The 15,789-nt window shown below is 47.1% G+C and overlaps 19 non-coding genes across 19 annotated transcripts; all 19 read left to right on the top strand.

Annotated features, from left to right (window-relative positions):
- The first annotated feature begins 187 nt into the window (after positions 1 to 187).
- Positions 188 to 351, top strand: LOC120792580. Its single transcript, XR_005707842.1, has one exon. It is a non-coding gene; the product is annotated as a U1 spliceosomal RNA (small nuclear RNA).
- Positions 352 to 1,021: 670 nt separating this feature from the next.
- Positions 1,022 to 1,212, top strand: LOC120792595. Its single transcript, XR_005707857.1, has one exon. It is a non-coding gene; the product is annotated as a U2 spliceosomal RNA (small nuclear RNA).
- A 622-nt stretch (positions 1,213 to 1,834) lies between these two features.
- On the top strand, positions 1,835 to 1,998 carry LOC120792615. The gene has a single exon (XR_005707876.1). It is a non-coding gene; the product is annotated as a U1 spliceosomal RNA (small nuclear RNA).
- Positions 1,999 to 2,669: 671 nt separating this feature from the next.
- LOC120792592 lies at positions 2,670 to 2,860 on the top strand. The gene has a single exon (XR_005707854.1). It is a non-coding gene; the product is annotated as a U2 spliceosomal RNA (small nuclear RNA).
- Positions 2,861 to 3,482: 622 nt separating this feature from the next.
- LOC120792582 lies at positions 3,483 to 3,643 on the top strand. The gene has a single exon (XR_005707844.1). It is a non-coding gene; the product is annotated as a U1 spliceosomal RNA (small nuclear RNA).
- Positions 3,644 to 4,314: 671 nt separating this feature from the next.
- Positions 4,315 to 4,505, top strand: LOC120792594. The gene has a single exon (XR_005707856.1). It is a non-coding gene; the product is annotated as a U2 spliceosomal RNA (small nuclear RNA).
- Positions 4,506 to 5,126: 621 nt separating this feature from the next.
- LOC120792584 lies at positions 5,127 to 5,287 on the top strand. The gene has a single exon (XR_005707846.1). It is a non-coding gene; the product is annotated as a U1 spliceosomal RNA (small nuclear RNA).
- Positions 5,288 to 5,958: 671 nt separating this feature from the next.
- Positions 5,959 to 6,148, top strand: LOC120792598. Its single transcript, XR_005707860.1, has one exon. It is a non-coding gene; the product is annotated as a U2 spliceosomal RNA (small nuclear RNA).
- A 620-nt stretch (positions 6,149 to 6,768) lies between these two features.
- LOC120792613 lies at positions 6,769 to 6,932 on the top strand. The gene has a single exon (XR_005707874.1). It is a non-coding gene; the product is annotated as a U1 spliceosomal RNA (small nuclear RNA).
- A 671-nt stretch (positions 6,933 to 7,603) lies between these two features.
- Positions 7,604 to 7,791, top strand: LOC120792602. The gene has a single exon (XR_005707864.1). It is a non-coding gene; the product is annotated as a U2 spliceosomal RNA (small nuclear RNA).
- Positions 7,792 to 8,412: 621 nt separating this feature from the next.
- LOC120792585 lies at positions 8,413 to 8,575 on the top strand. Its single transcript, XR_005707847.1, has one exon. It is a non-coding gene; the product is annotated as a U1 spliceosomal RNA (small nuclear RNA).
- Positions 8,576 to 9,247: 672 nt separating this feature from the next.
- LOC120792593 lies at positions 9,248 to 9,438 on the top strand. Its single transcript, XR_005707855.1, has one exon. It is a non-coding gene; the product is annotated as a U2 spliceosomal RNA (small nuclear RNA).
- A 622-nt stretch (positions 9,439 to 10,060) lies between these two features.
- Positions 10,061 to 10,224, top strand: LOC120792601. Its single transcript, XR_005707863.1, has one exon. It is a non-coding gene; the product is annotated as a U1 spliceosomal RNA (small nuclear RNA).
- A 669-nt stretch (positions 10,225 to 10,893) lies between these two features.
- Positions 10,894 to 11,080, top strand: LOC120792604. The gene has a single exon (XR_005707866.1). It is a non-coding gene; the product is annotated as a U2 spliceosomal RNA (small nuclear RNA).
- Positions 11,081 to 11,700: 620 nt separating this feature from the next.
- LOC120792586 lies at positions 11,701 to 11,863 on the top strand. Its single transcript, XR_005707848.1, has one exon. It is a non-coding gene; the product is annotated as a U1 spliceosomal RNA (small nuclear RNA).
- Positions 11,864 to 12,529: 666 nt separating this feature from the next.
- On the top strand, positions 12,530 to 12,717 carry LOC120792600. Its single transcript, XR_005707862.1, has one exon. It is a non-coding gene; the product is annotated as a U2 spliceosomal RNA (small nuclear RNA).
- Positions 12,718 to 13,337: 620 nt separating this feature from the next.
- LOC120792583 lies at positions 13,338 to 13,498 on the top strand. Its single transcript, XR_005707845.1, has one exon. It is a non-coding gene; the product is annotated as a U1 spliceosomal RNA (small nuclear RNA).
- Positions 13,499 to 14,167: 669 nt separating this feature from the next.
- On the top strand, positions 14,168 to 14,351 carry LOC120792605. Its single transcript, XR_005707867.1, has one exon. It is a non-coding gene; the product is annotated as a U2 spliceosomal RNA (small nuclear RNA).
- A 621-nt stretch (positions 14,352 to 14,972) lies between these two features.
- On the top strand, positions 14,973 to 15,132 carry LOC120792588. The gene has a single exon (XR_005707850.1). It is a non-coding gene; the product is annotated as a U1 spliceosomal RNA (small nuclear RNA).
- Positions 15,133 to 15,789: the final 657 nt, after the last annotated feature.

Raw genomic sequence — 15,789 nt, 5'->3', positions numbered from 1 at the left:
TATTTATCTAATAAAATGTAAAAATAATCTTTGTCAGCCGTTGGGTCAAAGTGTACGGTGTGTATGGAATTCCTGCAGGTCCACAGCCCCCTGTAGCCTCGGGTTGTGTCAATGTGTAGATTGTCAGCACCATCGGTCAGCGTGCTTTGTGTGTGAAAGGCTGCCCTGCGTGTGAGATGCACAACTCATACTTACCTGGCAGGGGAGATACCATGATCAAGAAGGTGGTTCACCCAGGGCGAGGCTCAGCCATTGCACTCCGGTTGTGCTGACCCCTGCGAATTCCCCAAATGTGGGAATCTCGACTGCACAATTTCTGATAGTGGGGGACTGCGTTCGCGCTCTCCCCTGGTAAACTGTGGACTATAAAGGCAGGCAACTGATCTCCAAACGCTGACCGTCTCAATGTGTATTTACGGCAAATGTCGCCCAGCGTAGCGACGGATTTGACGTCGGCCGCTGTTAAACATTGTCTATTAATGTGGGAATCAGTACCATGTCATTTCTTCCCGCCGCTTTTATTCAGCAGAGGCAATCCATCTGATAATATGAACAATATTCCTCACACGTATGTGGAAGCAAACGGTCAGTCAGTGAAGAAGAATCTGACAATATCTTATCGCTCACTTCAGCTTACTCAAACTCCTTAGATTTGTTGTATGTTTAACGTGGGCAACATTTGCCGACATGGGCTCCCGGTCTTTACCTGCTGCAGTTTTGTTTCTATCGAGGCTGTGAATAAGATCTCAGTTTCTGATGGTTTCTATTACCACCGGATGAGAGCTTACCAAGTGACCAAGACGAGCCCAGGCACTGCATTATAAATGCCTGGGTTATTTTTTCCGTTGAAATAAATCCAGAAAGATGTCGTGCGTTTGCAGGGTATTTCACTGGTCAAAACGCTCAGTGAACTTGTTTTGTGTTTTACTGGGTGTCGCCTAAGCACATCATTCACCGTCGGACCTCTCAGTGACCGGGCCTGTGCGGAGAAGGAGGCCGTTCCCTCCGACCCTTTCCCGTTATCGCTTCTCGGCCTTTTGGCTAAGATCAAGTGTAGTATCTGTTCTTATCAGTTTAATATCTGATACGTCCCCTACCCGGGGACCATATATTAAATTGCTTTTTGGAGCAGGGAGATGGAATAGGGGCTTGCTCCGTCCACTCCACGCATCGACCTGGTATTGCAGTATCTCCCGGAACGGTGCGCCCCTCCCCTCTTCTGCATGTGGAATATCATTCGGTGACGTTGTCCACGGAAGATCTTGACAACCTCTGATTTGTTTGAGATCAGGGGAAGGAGTTGCCCCAAGCACCGTGTCTCATGATTTCCACACTGACTAATTGGCTGTGTTGATTTGGCTGTTGGTCCAGTTGATTTGTCTGTACTAGTAGCAGGACTGTCAGTTGCCCATCACTAACAGCAAGTGGTTGTAATGTGAGAAGAGTTGGCTTTGCGAGTTTTATTCTCTTCTCTGAATTTCAAATGTACATGAAGCAACATTTGTTGCAGTCTGATTGAGCTTCGGCTCACTGGAACTTGCAGTTGGGCCGTTGCTCATTTTTAGGAGGTCAAATAGATCGACTAGATGATGTGAGGTCAGCCTTTGGTGTGGAAATACCGCATTGCATGATGGGAAATATAAGCATTATTTATCTAATAAAATGTAAAAATAATCTTTGTCAGCCGTTGGGTCAAAGTGTACGGTGTGTATGGAATTCCTGCAGGTCCACAGCCCCCTGTAGCCTCGGGTTGTGTCAATGTGTAGATTGTCAGCACCATCGGTCAGCGTGCTTTGTGTGTGAAAGGCTGCCCTGCGTGTGAGATGCACAACTCATACTTACCTGGCAGGGGAGATACCATGATCAAGAAGGTGGTTCACCCAGGGCGAGGCTCAGCCATTGCACTCCGGTTGTGCTGACCCCTGCGAATTCCCCAAATGTGGGAATCTCGACTGCACAATTTCTGATAGTGGGGGACTGCGTTCGCGCTCTCCCCTGGTAAACTGTGGACTATAAAGGCAGGCAACTGATCTCCAAACGCTGACCGTCTCAATGTGTATTTACGGCAAATGTCGCCCAGCGTAGCGACGGATTTGACGTCGGCCGCTGTTAAACATTGTCTATTAATGTGGGAATCAGTACCATGTCATTTCTTCCCCGCCGTTTTATTCAGCAGAGGCAATCCATCTGATAATATGAACAATATTCCCTCACACGTATGTGGAAGCAAACGGTCAGTCAGTGAAGAAGAATCTGACAATATCTTATCGTTCACTTCAGCTTACTCAAACTCCCTTAGATTTGTTGTATGTTTAACGTGGGCAACATTTGCCGACATGGGCTCCCGGTCTTTACCTGCTGCAGTTTTGTTTCTATCGAGGCTGTGAATAAGATCTCAGTTTCTGATGGTTTCTATTACCACCGGATGAGAGCTTACCAAGTGACCAAGACGAGCCCAGGCACTGCATTATAAATGCCTGGGTTATTTTTTCCGTTGAAATAAATCCAGAAAGATGTCGTATGCTTGCAGGGTATTTCACTGGTCAAAACGCTCAGTGAACTTGTTTTGTGTTTTACTGGGTGTCGCTTAAGCACATCATTCACCGCCGGACCTCTCAGTGACCGGGCCTGTGCGGAGAAGGAGGCCGCTCCTCCGACCCTTTCCCGTTATCGCTTCTCGGCCTTTTGGCTAAGATCAAGTGTAGTATCTGTTCTTATCAGTTTAATATCTGATACGTCCCCTACCCGGGGACCATATATTAAATTGCTTTTTGGAGCAGGGAGATGGAATAGGGGCTTGCTCCGTCCACTCCACGCATCGACCTGGTATTGCAGTATCTCCCGGAACGGTGCGCCCTTCCCCTCTTCTGCATGTGGAATATCATTCGGTGACGTTGTCCACGGAAGATCTTGACAACCTCTGATTTGTTTGAGATCAGGGGAAGGAGTTGCCCCAAGCACCGTGTCTCATGATTTCCACACTGACTAATTGGCTGTGTTGATTTGGCTGTTGGTCCAGTTGATTTGTCTGTACTAGTAGCAGGACTGTCAGTTGCCCATCACTAACAGCAAGTGGTTGTAATGTGAGAAGAGTTGGCTTTGCGAGTTTTATTCTCTTCTCTGAATTTCAAATGTACATGAAGCAACATTTGTTGCAGTCTGATTGAGCTTCGGCTCACTGGAACTTGCAGTTGGGCCGTTGCTCATTTTTAGGAGGTCAAATAGATCGACTAGATGATGTGAGGTCAGCCTTTGGTGTGGAAATACCGCATTGCATGATGGGAAATATAAGCATTATTTATCTAATAAAATGTAAAAATAATCTTTGTCAGCCGTTGGGTCAAAGTGTACGGTGTGTATGGAATTCCTGCAGGTCCACAGCCCCCTGTAGCCTCGGGTTGTGTCAATGTGTAGATTGTCAGCACCATCGGTCAGCGTGCTTTGTGTGTGAAAGGCTGCCCTGCGTGTGAGATGCACAACTCATACTTACCTGGCAGGGGAGATACCATGATCAAGAAGGTGGTTCACCCAGGGCGAGGCTCAGCCATTGCACTCCGGTTGTGCTGACCCTGCGAATTCCCCAAATGTGGGAATCTCGACTGCACAATTTCTGATAGTGGGGACTGCGTTCGCGCTCTCCCTGGTAAACTGTGGACTATAAAGGCAGGCAACTGATCTCCAAACGCTGACCGTCTCAATGTGTATTTACGGCAATGTCGCCCAGCGTAGCGACGGATTTGACGTCGGCCGCTGTTAAACATTGTCTATTAATGTGGGAATCAGTACCATGTCATTTCTTCCCCGCCGTTTTATTCAGCAGAGGCAATCCATCTGATAATATGAACAATATTCCCTCACACGTATGTGGAAGCAAACGGTCAGTCAGTGAAGAAGAATCTGACAATATCTTATCGTTCACTTCAGCTTACTCAAACTCCCTTAGATTTGTTGTATGTTTAACGTGGGCAACATTTGCCGACATGGGCTCCCGGTCTTTACCTGCTGCAGTTTTGTTTCTATCGAGGCTGTGAATAAGATCTCAGTTTCTGATGGTTTCTATTACCACCGGATGAGAGCTTACCAAGTGACCAAGACGAGCCCAGGCACTGCATTATAAATGCCTGGGTTATTTTTTCCGTTGAAATAAATCCAGAAAGATGTCGTGCGTTTGCAGGGTATTTCACTGGTCAAAACGCTCAGTGAACTTGTTTTGTGTTTTACTGGGTGTCGCCTAAGCACATCATTCACCGTCGGACCTCTCAGTGACCGGGCCTGTGCGGAGAAGGAGGCCGTTCCCTCCGACCCTTTCCCGTTATCGCTTCTCGGCCTTTTGGCTAAGATCAAGTGTAGTATCTGTTCTTATCAGTTTAATATCTGATACGTCCCCTACCCGGGGACCATATATTAAATTGCTTTTTGGAGCAGGGAGATGGAATAGGGGCTTGCTCCGTCCACTCCACGCATCGACCTGGTATTGCAGTATCTCCCGGAACGGTGCGCCCCTCCCCTCTTCTGCATGTGGAATATCATTCGGTGACGTTGTCCACGGAAGATCTTGACAACCTCTGATTTGTTTGAGATCAGGGGAAGGAGTTGCCCCAAGCACCGTGTCTCATGATTTCCGCACTGACTAATTGGCTGTGTTGATTTGGCTGTTGGTCCAGTTGATTTGTCTGTACTAGTAGCAGGACTGTCAGTTGCCCATCACTAACAGCAAGTGGTTGTAATGTGAGAAGAGTTGGCTTTGCGAGTTTTATTCTCTTCTCTGAATTTCAAATGTACATGAAGCAACATTTGTTGCAGTCTGATTGAGCTTCGGCTCACTGGAACTTGCAGTTGGGCCGTTGCTCATTTTAGGAGGTCAAATAGATCGACTAGATGATGTGAGGTCAGCCTTTGGTGTGGAAATACCGCATTGCATGATGGGAAATATAAGCATTATTTATCTAATAAAATGTAAAAATAATCTTTGTCAGCCGTTGGGTCAAAGTGTACGGTGTGTATGGAATTCCTGCAGGTCCACAGCCCCCTGTAGCCTCGGGTTGTGTCAATGTGTAGATTGTCAGCACCATCGGTCAGCGTGCTTTGTGTGTGAAAGGCTGCCCTGCGTGTGAGATGCACAACTCATACTTACCTGGCAGGGGAGATACCATGATCAAGAAGGTGGTTCACCCAGGGCGAGGCTCAGCCATTGCACTCGGTTGTGTTGACCCCTGCGAATTCCCCAAATGTGGGAATCTCGACTGCACAATTTCTGATAGTGGGGACTGCGTTCGCGCTCTCCCTGGTAAACTGTGGACTATAAAGGCAGGCAACTGATCTCCAAACGCTGACCGTCTCAATGTGTATTTACGGAAAAAGTCGCCCAGCGAAGCGACGGATTTGACGTCGGCCGCTGTTAAACATTGTCTATTAATGTGGGAATCAGTACCATGTCATTTCTTCCCCGCCGCTTTATTCAGCAGAGGCAATACATCTGATAATATGAACAATATTCCCTCACACGTATGTGGAAGCAAACGGTCAGTCAGTGAAGAAGAATCTGACAATATCTTATCGTTCACTTCAGCTTACTCAAACTCCCTTAGATTTGTTGTATGTTTAACGTGGGCAACATTTGCCGACATGGGCTCCCGGTCTTTACCTGCTGCAGTTTTGTTTCTATCGAGGCTGTGAATAAGATCTCAGTTTCTGATGGTTTCTATTACCACCGGATGAGAGCTACCAAGTGACCAAGACGAGCCCAGGCACTGCATTATAAATGCCTGGGTTATTTTTTCCGCTGAAATAAATCCAGAAAGATGTCGTATGCTTGCAGGGTATTTCACTGGTCAAAACGCTCAGTGAACTTGTTGTGTGTTTTACTGGGTGTCGCATAAACACATCATTCACCGACGGACCTCTCAGTGACCGGGCCTCTTCGGAGAAGGAGGCCGTTCCCTCCGACCCTTTCCCGTTATCGCTTCTCGGCCTTTTGGCTAAGATCAAGTGTAGTATCTGTTCTTATCAGTTTAATATCTGATACGTCCCCTACCCGGGGACCATATATTAAATTGCTTTTTGGAGCAGGGAGATGGAATAGGGGCTTGCTCCGTCCACTCCACGCATCGACCTGGTATTGCAGTATCTCCCGAACGGTGCGCCCTCCCCTCTTCTGCATGTGGAATATCATTCGGTGACGTTGTCCACGGAAGATCTTGACAACCTCTGATTTGTTTGAGATCAGGGGAAGGAGTTGCCCCAAGCACCGTGTCTCATGATTTCCACACTGACTAATTGGCTGTGTTGATTTGGCTGTTGGTCCAGTTGATTTGTCTGTACTAGTAGCAGGACTGTCAGTTGCCCATCACTAACAGCAAGTGGTTGTAATGTGAGAAGAGTTGGCTTTGCGAGTTTTATTCTCTTCTCTGAATTTCAAATGTACATGAAGCAACATTTGTTGCAGTCTGATTGAGCTTCGCTCACTGGAACTTGCAGTTGGGCCGTTGCTCATTTTTAGGAGGTCAAATAGATCGACTAGATGATGTGAGGTCAGCCTTTGGTGTGGAAATACCGCATTGCATGATGGGAAATATAAGCATTATTTATCTAATAAAATGTAAAAATAATCTTTGTCAGCCGTTGGGTCAAAGTGTACGGTGTGTATGGAATTCCTGCAGGTCCACAGCCCCCTGTAGCCTCGGGTTGTGTCAATGTGTAGATTGTCAGCACCATCGGTCAGCGTGCTTTGTGTGTGAAAGGCTGCCCTGCGTGTGAGATGCACAACTCATACTTACCTGGCAGGGGAGATACCATGATCAAGAAGGTGGTTCACCCAGGGCGAGGCTCAGCCATTGCACTCCGGTTGTGCTGACCCCTGCGAATTCCCCAAATGTGGGAATCTCGACTGCACAATTTCTGATAGTGGGGGACTGCGTTCGCGCTCTCCCCTGGTAAACTGTGGACTATAAAGGCAGGCAACTGATCTCCAAACGCTGACCGTCTCAATGTGTATTTACGGCAAATGTCGCCCAGCGTAGCGACGGATTTGACGTCGGCCGCTGTTAAACATTGTCTATTAATGTGGGAATCAGTACCATGTCATTTCTTCCCCGCCGTTTTATTCAGCAGAGGCAATCCATCTGATAATATGAACAATATTCCCTCACACGTATGTGGAAGCAAACGGTCAGTCAGTGAAGAAGAATCTGACAATATCTTATCGTTCACTTCAGCTTACTCAAACTCCCTTAGATTTGTTGTATGTTTAACGTGGGCAACATTTGCCGACATGGGCTCCCGGTCTTTACCTGCTGCAGTTTTGTTTCTATCGAGGCTGTGAATAAGATCTCAGTTTCTGATGGTTTCTATTACCACCGGATGAGAGCTTACCAAGTGACCAAGACGAGCCCAGGCACTGCATTATAAATGCCTGGGTTATTTTTTCCGTTGAAATAAATCCAGAAAGATGTCGTATGCTTGCAGGGTATTTCACTGGTCAAAACGCTCAGTGAACTTGTTTTGTGTTTTACTGGGTGTCGCCTAAGCACATCATTCACCGTCGGACCTCTCAGTGACCGGGCCTGTGCGGAGAAGGAGGCCGTTCCCTCCGACCCTTTCCGTTATCGCTTCTCGGCCTTTTGGCTAAGATCAAGTGTAGTAACTGTTCTTATCAGTTTAATATCTGATACGTCCCTACCCGGGACCATATATTAAATTGCTTTTTGGAGCAGGGAGATGGAATAGGGCTTGCTCCGTCCACTCCACGCATCGACCTGGTATTGCAGTATCTCCCTGAACGGTGCGCCCTTCCCCTCTTCTGCATGTGGAATATCATTCGGTGACGTTGTCCACGGAAGATCTTGACAACCTCTGATTTGTTTGAGATCAGGGGAAGGAGTTGCCCCAAGCACCGTGTCTCATGATTTCCGCACTGACTAATTGGCTGTGTTGATTTGGCTGTTGGTCCAGTTGATTTGTCTGTACTAGTAGCAGGACTGTCAGTTGCCCATCACTAACAGCAAGTGGTTGTAATGTGAGAAGAGTTGGCTTTGCGAGTTTTATTCTCTTCTCTGAATTTCAAATGTACATGAAGCAACATTTGTTGCAGTCTGATTGAGCTTCGGCTCACTGGAACTTGCAGTTGGGCCGTTGCTCATTTTAGGAGGTCAAATAGATCGACTAGATGATGTGAGGTCAGCCTTTGGTGTGGAAATACCGCATTGCATGATGGGAAATATAAGCATTATTTATCTAATAAAATGTAAAAATAATCTTTGTCAGCCGTTGGGTCAAAGTGTACGGTGTGTATGGAATTCCTGCAGGTCCACAGCCCCCTGTAGCCTCGGGTTGTGTCAATGTGTAGATTGTCAGCACCATCGGTCAGCGTGCTTTGTGTGTGAAAGGCTGCCCTGCGTGTGAGATGCACAACTCATACTTACCTGGCAGGGGAGATACCATGATCAAGAAGGTGGTTCACCCAGGGCGAGGCTCAGCCATTGCACTCCGGTTGTGCTGACCCCTGCGAATTCCCCAAATGTGGGAATCTCGACTGCACAATTTCTGATAGTGGGGGACATGCGTTCGCTCTCCCTGGTAAACTGTGCAATATAAAGGAAGGAAACTGATCTACAAACGCTGACCGTCTCAATTAGAATTTACGGCAAATGTCGCCCAGCGAAGCGACGGATATGACCTCGGCCGCTGATAAACATTGTCTATTAATGTGCGAATCAGTACCATGTCATTTCTTCCCCGCCGCTTTATTCAGCAGAGGCAATCCATCTGATAATATGAACAATATTCCTCACACGTATGTGGAAGCAAACGGTCAGTCAGTGAAGAAGAATCTGACAATATCTTATCGTTCACTTCAGCTTACTCAAACTCCCTTAGATTTGTTGTATGTTTAACGTGGGCAACATTTGCCGACATGGGCTCCCGGTCTTTACCTGCTGCAGTTTTGTTTCTATCGAGGCTGTGAATAAGATCTCAGTTTCTGATGGTTTCTATTACCACCGGATGAGAGCTTACCAAGTGACCAAGACGAGCCCAGGCACTGCATTATAAATGCCTGGGTTATTTTTTCCGTTGAAATAAATCCAGAAAGATGTCGTATGCGTTTGCAGGGTATTTCACTGGTCAAAACGCTCAGTGAACTTGTTTTGTGTTTTACTGGGTGTCGCCTAAGCACATCATTCACCGTCGGACCTCTCAGTGACCGGGCCTGTGCGGAGAAGGAGGCCGTTCCCTCCGACCCTTTCCCGTTATCGCTTCTCGGCCTTTTGGCTAAGATCAAGTGTAGTATCTGTTCTTATCAGTTTAATATCTGATACGTCCCCTACCCGGGGACCATATATTAAATTGCTTTTTGGAGCAGGGAGATGGAATAGGGGCTTGCTCCGTCCACTCCACGCATCGACCTGGTATTGCAGTATCTCCCGGAACGGTGCGCCCCTCCCCTCTTCTGCATGTGGAATATCATTCGGTGACGTTGTCCACGGAAGATCTTGACAACCTCTGATTTGTTTGAGATCAGGGGAAGGAGTTGCCCCAAGCACCGTGTCTCATGATTTCCGCACTGACTAATTGGCTGTGTTGATTTGGCTGTTGGTCCAGTTGATTTGTCTGTACTAGTAGCAGGACTGTCAGTTGCCCATCACTAACAGCAAGTGGTTGTAATGTGAGAAGAGTTGGCTTTGCGAGTTTTATTCTCTTCTCTGAATTTCAAATGTACATGAAGCAACATTTGTTGCAGTCTGATTGAGCTTCGGCTCACTGGAACTTGCAGTTGGGCCGTTGCTCATTTTTAGGAGGTCAAATAGATCGACTAGATGATGTGAGGTCAGCCTTTGGTGTGGAAATACCGCATTGCATGATGGGAAATATAAGCATTATTTATCTAATAAAATGTAAAAATAATCTTTGTCAGCCGTTGGGTCAAAGTGTACGGTGTGTATGGAATTCCTGCAGGTCCACAGCCCCCTGTAGCCTCGGGTTGTGTCAATGTGTAGATTGTCAGCACCATCGGTCAGCGTGCTTTGTGTGTGAAAGGCTGCCCTGCGTGTGAGATGCACAACTCATACTTACCTGGCAGGGGAGATACCATGATCAAGAAGGTGGTTCACCCAGGGCGAGGCTCAGCCATTGCACTCCGGTTGTGCTGACCCCTGCGAATTCCCCAAATGTGGGAATCTCGACTGCACAATTTCTGATAGTGGGGGACTGCGTTCGCGCTCTCCCCTGGTAAACTGTGGACTATAAAGGCAGGCAACTGATCTCCAAACGCTGACCGTCTCAATGTGTATTTACGGCAAATGTCGCCCAGCGTAGCGACGGATTTGACGTCGGCCGCTGTTAAACATTGTCTATTAATGTGGGAATCAGTACCATGTCATTTCTTCCCCGCCGTTTTATTCAGCAGAGGCAATCCATCTGATAATATGAACAATATTCCCTCACACGTATGTGGAAGCAAACGGTCAGTCAGTGAAGAAGAATCTGACAATATCTTATCGTTCACTTCAGCTTACTCAAACTCCTCAGATTTGTTGTATGTTTAACGTGGGCAACATTTGCCGACATGGGCTCCCGGTCTTTACCTGCTGCAGTTTTGTTTCTATCGAGGCTGTGAATAAGATCTCAGTTTCTGATGGTTTCTATTACCACCGGATGAGAGCTTACCAAGTGACCAAGACGAGCCCAGGCACTGCATTATAAATGCCTGGGTTATTTTTTCCGTTGAAATAAATCCAGAAAGATGTCGTGCGTTTGCAGGGTATTTCACTGGTCAAAACGCCAGTGAACTTGTTTTGTGTTTTACTGGGTGTCGCTTAAGCACATCATTCACCGCCGGACCTCTCAGTGACCGGGCCTGTGCGGAGAAGGAGGCCGTTCCCTCCGACCCTTTCCGTTATCGCTTCTCGGCCTTTTGGCTAAGATCAAGTGTAGTATCTGTTCTTATCAGTTTAATATCTGATACGTCCCCTACCCGGGACCATATATTAAATTGCTTTTGGAGCAGGGAGATGGAATAGGGCTTGCTCCGTCCACTCCACGCATCGACCTGGTATTGCAGTATCTCCCGAACGGTGCGCCTCCCCTCTTCTGCATGTGGAATATCATTCGGTGACGTTGTCCACGGAAGATCTTGACAACCTCTGATTTGTTTGAGATCAGGGGAAGGAGTTGCCCCAAGCACCGTGTCTCATGATTTCCGCACTGACTAATTGGCTGTGTTGATTTGGCTGTTGGTCCAGTTGATTTGTCTGTACTAGTAGCAGGACTGTCAGTTGCCCATCACTAACAGCAAGTGGTTGTAATGTGAGAAGAGTTGGCTTTGCGAGTTTTATTCTCTTCTCTGAATTTCAAATGTACATGAAGCAACATTTGTTGGAGTCTGATTGAGCTTCGGCTCACTGGAACTTGCAGTTGGGCCGTTGCTCATTTTTAGGAGGTCAAATAGATCGACTAGATGATGTGAGGTCAGCCTTTGGTGTGGAAATACCGCATTGCATGATGGGAAATATAAGCATTATTTATCTAATAAAATGTAAAAATAATCTTTGTCAGCCGTTGGGTCAAAGTGTACGGTGTGTATGGAATTCCTGCAGGTCCACAGCCCCCTGTAGCCTCGGGTTGTGTCAATGTGTAGATTGTCAGCACCATCGGTCAGCGTGCTTTGTGTGTGAAAGGCTGCCCTGCGTGTGAGATGCACAACTCATACTTACCTGGCAGGGGAGATACCATGATCAAGAAGGTGGTTCACCCAGGGCGAGGCTCAGCCATTGCACTCGGTTGTGTTGACCCCTGCGAATTCCCCAACTGTGGGAATCTCGACTGCACAATTTCTGATAGTGGAGGACTGCGTTCGCGCTCTCCCCTGGTAAACTGTGGACTATAAAGGCAGGCAACTGATCTCCAAACGCTGACCGTCTCAATGTGTATTTACGGCAAATGTCGCCCAGCGAGCGACGGATTTGACGTCGCCGCTGTTAAACATTGTCTATTAATGTGGGAATCAGTACCATGTCATTTCTTCCCCGCCGCTTTATTCAGCAGAGGCAATCCATCTGATAATATGAACAATATTCCTCACACGTATGTGGAAGCAAACGGTCAGTCAGTGAAGAAGAATCTGACAATATCTTATCGTTCACTTCAGCTTACTCAAACTCCCTTAGATTTGTTGTATGTTTAACGTGGGCAACATTTGCCGACATGGGCTCCCGGTCTTTACCTGCTGCAGTTTTGTTTCTATCGAGGCTGTGAATAAGATCTCAGTTTCTGATGGTTTCTATTACCACCGGATGAGAGCTTACCAAGTGACCAAGACGAGCCCAGGCACTGCATTATAAATGCCTGGGTTATTTTTTCCGTTGAAATAAATCCAGAAAGATGTCGTGCGTTTGCAGGGTATTTCACTGGTCAAAACGCTCAGTGAACTTGTTTTGTGTTTTACTGGGTGTCGCTTAAGCACATCATTCACCGTCGGACCTCTCAGTGACCGGCTCAGCGGAGAAGGAGGCCGTTCCCTCCGACCCTTTCCGTTATCGCTTCGCCTTTTGGCTAAGATCAAGTGTAGTATCTGTTCTTATCAGTTTAATATCTGATACGTCCCCTACCCGGGGACCATATATTAAATTGCTTTTTGGAGCAGGGAGATGGAATAGGGGCTTGCTCCGTCCACTCCACGCATCGACCTGGTATTGCAGTATCTCCCGGAACGGTGCGCCCCTCCCCTCTTCTGCATGTGGAATATCATTCGGTGACGTTGTCCACGGAAGATCTTGACAACCTCTGATTTGTTTGAGATCAGGGGAAGGAGTTGCCCCAAGCACCGTGTCTCATGATTTCCGCACTGACTAATTGGCTGTGTTGATTTGGCTGTTGGTCCAGTTGATTTGTCTGTACTAGTAGCAGGACTGTCAGTTGCCCATCACTAACAGCAAGTGGTTGTAATGTGAGAAGAGTTGGCTTTGCGAGTTTTATTCTCTTCTCTGAATTTCAATGTACATGAAGCAACATTTGTTGTAGTCTGATTGAGCTTCGGCTCACTGGAACTTGCAGTTGGGCCGTTGCTCATTTTAGGAGGTCAAATAGATCGACTAGATGATGTGAGGTCAGCCTTTGGTGTGGAAATACCGCATTGCATGATGGGAAATATAAGCATTATTTATCTAATAAAATGTAAAAATAATCTTTGTCAGCCGTTGGGTCAAAGTGTACGGTGTGTATGGAATTCCTGCAGGTCCACAGCCCCCTGTAGCCTCGGGTTGTGTCAATGTGTAGATTGTCAGCACCATCGGTCAGCGTGCTTTGTGTGTGAAAGGCTGCCCTGCGTGTGAGATGCACAACTCATACTTACCTGGCAGGGGAGATACCATGATCAAGAAGGTGGTTCACCCAGGGCGAGGCTCAGCCATTGCACTCGGTTGTGTTGACCCCTGCGAATTCCCCAAATGTGGGAATCTCGACTGCACAATTTCTGATAGTGGGGACTGCGTTCGCGCTCTCCCTGGTAAACTGTGGACTATAAAGGCAGGCAACTGATCTCCAAACGCTGACCGTCTCAATGTGTATTTACGGCAAATGTCGCCCAGCGTAGCGACGGATTTGACGTCGCCGCTGTTAAACATTGTCTATTAATGTGGGAATCAGTACCATGTCATTTCTTCCCCGCCGCTTTATTCAGCAGAGGCAATCCATCTGATAATATGAACAATATTCCTCACACGTATGTGGAAGCAAACGGTCAGTCAGTGAAGAAGAATCTGACAATATCTTATCGTTCACTTCAGCTTACTCAAACTCCCTCAGATTTGTTGTATGTTTAACGTGGGCAACATTTGCCGACATGGGCTCCCGGTCTTTACCTGCTGCAGTTTTGTTTCTATCGAGGCTGTGAATAAGATCTCAGTTTCTGATGGTTTCTATTACCACCGGATGAGAGCTACCAAGTGACCAAGACGAGCCCAGGCACTGCATTATAAATGCCTGGGTTATTTTTTCCGCTGAAATAAATCCAGAAAGATGTCGTATGCTTGCAGGGTATTTCACTGGTCAAAACGCTCAGTGAACTTGTTTTGTGTTTTACTGGGTGTCGCCTAAGCACATCATTCACCGTCGGACCTCTCAGTGACCGGGCCTGTGCGGAGAAGGAGGCCGTTCCCTCCGACCCTTTCCCGTTATCGCTTCGCCTTTTGGCTAAGATCAAGTGTAGTATCTGTTCTTATCAGTTTAATATCTGATACGCCCCTACCCGGGACCATATATTAAATTGCTTTTTGGAGCAGGGAGATGGAATAGGGCTTGCTCCGTCCACTCCACGATCGACCTGGTATTGCAGTATCTCCCGGAACGGTGCGCCCCTCCCCTCTTCTGCATGTGGAATATCATTCGGTGACGTTGTCCACGGAAGATCTTGACAACCTCTGATTTGTTTGAGATCAGGGGAAGGAGTTGCCCCAAGCACCGTGTCTCATGATTTCCGCACTGACTAATTGGCTGTGTTGATTTGGCTGTTGGTCCAGTTGATTTGTCTGTACTAGTAGCAGGACTGTCAGTTGCCCATCACTAACAGCAAGTGGTTGTAATGTGAGAAGAGTTGGCTTTATGAGTTTTATTCTCTTCTCTGAATTTCAATGTACATGAAGCAACATTTGTTGTAGTCTGATTGAGCTTCGGCTCACTGGAACTTGCAGTTGGGCCGTTGCTCATTTTTAGGAGGTCAAATAGATCGACTAGATGATGTGAGGTCAGCCTTTGGTGTGGAAATACCGCATTGCATGATGGGAAATATAAGCATTATTTATCTAATAAAATGTAAAAATAATCTTTGTCAGCCGTTGGGTCAAAGTGTACGGTGTGTATGGAATTCCTGCAGGTCCACAGCCCCCTGTAGCCTCGGGTTGTGTCAATGTGTAGATTGTCAGCACCATCGGTCAGCGTGCTTTGTGTGTGAAAGGCTGCCCTGCGTGTGAGATGCACAACTCATACTTACCTGGCAGGGGAGATACCATGATCAAGAAGGTGGTTCACCCAGGGCGAGGCTCAGCCATTGCACTCGGTTGTGTTGACCCTGCGAATTCCCCAAATGTGGGAATCTCGACTGCACAATTTCTGATAGTGGGGATCATGCTCGCGCTCTCCCCTGGTAAACTGTGGACTATAAAGGCAGGCAACTGATCTCCAAACGCTGACCGTCTCAATGTGTATTTACGGCAAATGTCGCCCAGCGTAGCGACGGATTTGACGTCGGCCGCTGTTAAACATTGTCTATTAATGTGGGAATCAGTACCATGTCATTTCTTCCCGCCGCTTTATTCAGCAGAGGCAATCCATCTGATAATATGAACAATATTCCCTCACACGTATGTGGAAGCAAACGGTCAGTCAGTGAAGAAGAATCTGACAATATCTTATCGTTCACTTCAGCTTACTCAAACTCCCTTAGATTTGTTGTATGTTTAACGGGCAACATTTGCCGACATGGGCTCCCGGTCTTTACCTGCTGCAGTTTTGTTTCTATCGAGGCTGTGAATAAGATCTCAGTTTCTGATGGTTTCTATTACCACCGGATGAGAGCTTACCAAGTGACCAAGACGAGCCCAGGCACTGCATTATAAATGCCTGGGTTATTTTTTCCGTTGAAATAAATCCAGAAAGATGTCGTGCGCTTGCAGGGTATTTCACTGGTCAAAACGCTCAGTGAACTTGTTTTGTGTTTTACTGGGTGTCGCTTAAGCACATCATTCACCGCCGGACCTCTCAGTGACCGGCCTGTGCGGAGAAGGAGGCCGCTCCTCAAAC

The sequence above is a fragment of the Xiphias gladius genome, chromosome 7 (genome assembly GCF_016859285.1).
Source record: "Xiphias gladius isolate SHS-SW01 ecotype Sanya breed wild chromosome 7, ASM1685928v1, whole genome shotgun sequence".
Taxonomy (NCBI): domain Eukaryota; kingdom Metazoa; phylum Chordata; class Actinopteri; order Istiophoriformes; family Xiphiidae; genus Xiphias; species Xiphias gladius.
The sequence above is the reverse complement of the archived record's forward strand: the minus strand, read 5'-3'. Positions and strand labels throughout refer to the sequence as shown.